The following is a 6,000-nucleotide window of genomic DNA, read 5'->3' on the forward strand; positions in this document are numbered from 1 at the left end:
AACATGTGCCTTTACAAGTACGACACAACATGTGGTTCATGCACGATGGAGCTCCTGCACATTTCAGTCGAAGTGTTTGTACGTTTCTCAACAACAGATTCGGTGACCGATGGATTGGTAGAGGCGGACCAATTCCATGGCCTCCACGCTCTCCTGACCTCAACCCTCTTGACTTTCATTTATGGGGGCATTTGAAAGCTCTTGTCTACGCAACCCCGGTACCAAATGTAGAGACTCTTCGTGCTCGTATTGTGGACGGCTGTGATACAATACGCCATTCTCCAGGGCTGCATCAGCGCATCAGGGATTCCATGCGACGGAGGGTGGATGCATGTATTCTCGCTAACGGAGGACATTTTGAACATTTCCTGTAACAATGTGTTTGAAGTCACGCTGGTACGTTCTGTTGCTGTGTGTTTCCATTCCATGATTAATGTGATTTGAAGAGAAGTAATAAAATGAGCTCTAACATGGAAAGTAAGCGTTTGCGGACACATGTCCACATAACATATTTTCTTTCTTTGTGTGTGAGGAATGTTTCCTGAAATTTTGGCCGTACCTTTTTGTAACACCCTGTATAGAAAAAAACACAGAAATTATTGAATACGGATTTGGAACAGGTACAAACGCGATTGGGTATAGTGCAAAGGAAGCTGGAAATGGCTAAATTGCTGCGGGAACTGGTTAACAGCATTGGTGATGCACGAGCGAGGATGGATGAATTGCAAGAGGCAGTACATTATGCATTGCACGAGCAGGCGAGTGTGACGTTGATGTCACCAGAAAAATTCAGACGGAGTCTGAAGCAGGCAGAGGGAAAGTTTCCAGAGGGGGTAGAGCACGTAGTGCTGATAATTGATGCGAGTATGTCACTTTTTTATCATATGTCTAGGATTAAGATAACGACGGATCTAGTTAAGATGTATATAGAGATTAGATTTCCAGTAACTAGTGTGGGGAGACAGTATCACTGTTACACAGTGCATCCTTATCTGGTCAGATGGGAGCACATGGGGAAGGGCGTACAGTTAAGGACACAGGAGGTTTTATTACTTTCTAAGGAAGGGGATACTCATGCTACTATGTCGAGTTTAGAGTTGAGCAGATGTCTAACAGAGTCAGTTTCCACTTGTCCATCACAGGTCGTTTTCACGGGCAAAGGGTCGTGTGAGATACAGTAGAAGCTTCGGAGTGTCGGAGAATAATAGTGAAGCCTACGCCACATTTTCACCAAGTTGGGAGGCATTGGTTGTATTCAGTATTCTCTACGGAGACGATATCAGCCAAGTGTTATGACAATGGGAATTGGACAGCAACCACGGAGATGGAATTACGGGGCAGTGGTTCGCTAACCCACGGGACAAATTGTGAAATAGTAGGTGGTACTTTCAGCTTACCAGCAACAGTCACGGGAGTAACCAAGGATACAGATACTCATCTGACGTTGTACTGGTCAGATGCGTCATTCAGCATCGCTCCAGGAGAAAATTTGACGTATATTAACAACACCTTGAATGCTACACTATTGCAAACGATAGATAAACTAGTAGATTCAGAGAAATGCCAAATTTTACTGCAGCAATTATTAAGGCATGTGGAGGAGTACGATACCAGGCGGAAACATAGCGTAGTGACCATTGGTATTTCACCCGGTACTATTCCCATGTTGATTGTATTTATCGGTGTGGTATATGACTTATTAAAACGGAGGATTCAGCATGTTAATGCGAGACCACTCCATGAGATTCCTGTAGAATGGATTACCAGTAGGGCAAGAGTCAAGGCAACCTGGATGTATATAGGGAAGAATTAGAATATAGGATAGAACTAGAGTTAACGTATAGGATAAATTCGGGGACGAATTTAATTTTTAGGAGGAGACAGTGTTGCGGCCACATGTAGTAAGCATTGCTTCACGCAATGGAGAATGGTAAAACAGACGCACGCTGGCGACCGAGGCGTTGCGAAGTAGGCAGGCACAGATAGCCTTGCTGACAGCAGCAGTGTACCAACAGACTGATGCACGGACACACACAGACCGAGGGCTGAGCGAAGCCTGGACAGTGCTGAGTAAGGGGAAGTGAGGCCAGCACGCTAAGATACGCTGCCATATACTGCGGGAGTAATAACAAAAAGCTACCACCAAGGGTACAAAACGTCCTCCTGTCGGATATAAATAGTGGAGCGCAGGCAGCAACAGACAGAAGCCATTAGGAAGTAGTTCGGATCTGAGGACGGACGTGGTCTGTGTCCGAATGTTCAATCTTCGTAGGTGACGATTCCGGAAGTCTGTTCCAGCCTGCAGGAGTTATCCGTTCGCCGCCAGATGTCAACTTTAGCTCTGGAGGTCGGCCCGAGTTCGGTCGGCACCATGGCTCACTAACTACAGCGAGAACTTTCAACAGGATCGGCCGCAGCGCGGTCTTGGTCACAGGCGCCGCCGGGGACTGACGTCCAGACTTCACGGCAACTCAGCCCCACGGCGTGTGGTTCGTCCATGACGGGACCTCACGGACATCGCGACTGACGGCTTCCCTGCCGCCGGTGCAGCCGAGTTCATCTCAACCACAGGGCATCGTGGCTTCGGCGGAGCACTGATGGCCTGAGGCTCCCGAGTGCGATCGGTGGCACGCTTTGTGCGCATTGTCGGAGAATCTACACAGCAGCAGCCAGGAGCAGGGATCCGCAGGGCTGGGCAGCGGCGACGAGGGGGAAATTGTAAAGAAAGTTCAATAAATAATTGTAAAACTCCATGCCGTCTCAGTCTCTGGCGCAGTCACTGTGTCTGCTGCTAACAAGTGGTGCAGAAGTCGTAACACTACATACAAGAACACACCTGAACTGCTTATGTGCCATTGAGGACTGCCACAATTATAATACTAACAATTGTAAAAATTTACATGTAGAAAGAGAAAGGACAATGTAAACGCAAATGCATGTAAGTTATTTTGGAATAAAACATTACAATGCCCTTCCAGTGTACATGAAGGAAATAACAGATTAAGTAAAATTTAAGACTGAGATTAAATATTATTTATTTGAATGAGCAGAAGATCCCGAGTTCAAATCCCTGTCTGGTACACATTTTCGCTCATCATGGCTGATTCTGCTTAATGTGCCGCTGCAGCTGATAGCAGTGATCCCCCTTCAATTTACTTAAAAATTACCTTTTAAGCAAAAGTTTCTATGGCATAGATGAGTACTTTGAGTGTATGTGAAATTATTGTCTTAACATTTATGTACCTATTCATGACAAATATTGTACTCCCAAAAATGCATTGAAAATAGCTATTTAAGTGATATTCACTTATGTTTGTATTACATGTACTTCGCATTTTAATTACAGTTGTGACAATTCCTACATCATGTAAATGATTTACAGGAAGATAATGAAATGAAGTGAAAATGATATTAAGTATAGCACTTCCTTTAGGCCTTAGAGTCTTAGGTTGCACATTCTCATTACATGTTGCTCTTACATCAGTCTAGCTAAAACCAAATTGCTTGCTTGTCTAGTAGGCTCGATTTGTGGATAGCTACATCAAATCTTAATAGTGGAAGAAATAAACAGTGGAGCATTCAGCTCGAAAGGAGAAGAGAAGTTGTTGCATACATCTCCCTATTCAGTGGTGGACTAAAAGGGGGCAGAGGGGCGGCCAACCCCAAGTCTCTGGTGGTGGGGGGCCTCCAAATCACGAGAAGCTCGAGATTTGAAGTCGCCCTCTACCCCAGGACCAGACAGTCTTTAATCCAATCCCAAACAAGGCCAAAATATGTTCAGTAAATAGAGGGAGTTTGGAGTTATAGAATCCATACGTATGCAAAATATCGAGATAGGTACCATTTTTCATATTATCAGGCTATAGCCATTGTTCTTGGATATGTTCGGAATGTATAGAACTTTTTGTGAAACGTTGCATGGAATTCAAAAGCTATATCATGATAAGCATGCGTCTGCTATATGCAGTTATTCCACATGAAACATTTTTTATATCTATTCCATCTACACAGGTGTACTATAAGTGCAGTTTCAAACTACACATACAAATTAATGACGACACCAAGAAATGGAGAAATATTTTTCATCGCCTTTTAGATAGTACACTATTTTTAGCCCAGCAAAACCGTGCTTTCCACAGTCATTGTAAAGACGGTAATCAGTAAACAGAGACAGTTTATTAGAATTGGCGCAACTGGTGGAGGAAGATGATCCAGTATTGAAAGAGCATTGTTTAGGACTTGAAGAGTCTCCTGGAGTGAAAAGCGGCACAAACTGATTTTATTTTTATTTTGTGTGAACATGTTCAGGAAAAAAATTATTGCATGTATTAAAAAAGATAAATATTGCGGATTAATTTTTGACAGCACTCCTGATGAAAGCAGAACTGGTGAAATGAATCGATTAATTATATATGTCCATATACACTCCTGGAAATGGAAAAAAGAACACATTGACACCGGTGTGTCAGACCCACCATACTTGCTCCGGACACTGCGAGAGGGCTGTACAAGCAATGATCACACACACGGCACAGCGGACACACCAGGAACCGCGGTGTTGGCCGTCGAATGGCGCTAGCTGCGCAGCATTTGTGCACCGCCGCCGTCAGTGTCACCCAGTTTGCCGTGGCATACGGAGCTCCATCGCAGTCTTTAACACTGGTAGCATGCCGCGACAGCGTGGACGTGAACCATAAGTGCAGTTGACGGACTTTGAGCGAGGGCGTATAGTGGGCATGCGGGAGGCCGGGTGGACGTACCGCCGAATTGCTCAACACGTGGGGCGTGAGGTCTCCACAGTACATCGATGTTGTCGCCAGTGGTCGGCGGAAGGTGCACGTGCCCGTCGACCTGGGACCGGACCGCAGCGACGCACGGATGCACGCCAAGACCGTAGGATCCTACGCAGTGCCGTAGGGGACCGCACCGCCACTTCCCAGCAAATTAGGGACACTGTTGCTCCTGGGGTATCGGCGAGGACCATTCGCAACCGTCTCCATGAAGCTGGGCTACGGTCCCGCACACCGTTAGGCCGTCTTCCACTCACGCCCCAACATCGTGCAGCCCGCCTCCAGTGGTGTCGTGACAGGCGTGAATGGAGGGACGAATGGAGACGTGTCGTCTTCAGCGATGAGAGTCGCTTCTGCCTTGGTGCCAATGATGGTCGTATGCGTGTTTTGCGCCGTGCAGGTGAGCGCCACAATCAGGACTGCATACGACCGAGGCACACAGGGCCAATACCCGGCATCATGGTGTGGGGAGCGATCTCCTACACTGGCCGTACACCACTGGTGATCGTCGAGGGGACACTGAATAGTTCACGGTACATCCAAACCGTCATCGAACCCATCGTTCTACCATTCCTAGACCGGCAAGGGAACTTGCTGTTCCAACAGGACAATGCACGTCCGCATGTATCCCGTGCCACCCAACGTGCTCTAGAAGGTGTAAGTCAACTACCCTGGCCAGCAAGATCTCCGGATCTGTCCCCCATTGAGCAAGTTTGGGACTGGATGAAGCGTCGTCTCACGCGGTCTGCACGTCCAGCACGATCGCTGGTCCAACTGAGGCGCCAGGTGGAAATGGCATGGCAAGCCGTTCCACAGGACTACATTCAGCATCTCTACGATCGTCTCCATGGGAGAATAGCAGCCTGCATTGCTGCGAAAGGTGGATATACACTGTACTAGTGCCGACATTGTGCATGCTCTGTTGCCTGTGTCTATGTGCCTGTGGTTCTGTCAGTGTGATCATGTGATGTATCTGACCCCAGGAATGTGTCAATAAAGTTTCCCCTTCCTGGGACAATGAATTCACGGTGTTCTTATTTCAATTTCCAGGAGTGTACAATAGAAGACATCATGGGATTTCAAGAACCCTTTTTAGGCTTTGTTATGTTGGGAAAGGCAACGGCCTTGCCGCAGTGGATACACCGGTTCCCATGAGATCACCGAAGTTAAGCGCTGTTGGGCGTGGCCGGCACTTGGATGGGTGACCATC

The sequence above is a fragment of the Schistocerca nitens genome, chromosome 3 (assembly GCF_023898315.1).
Source record: "Schistocerca nitens isolate TAMUIC-IGC-003100 chromosome 3, iqSchNite1.1, whole genome shotgun sequence".
NCBI classification, from domain to species: domain Eukaryota; kingdom Metazoa; phylum Arthropoda; class Insecta; order Orthoptera; family Acrididae; genus Schistocerca; species Schistocerca nitens.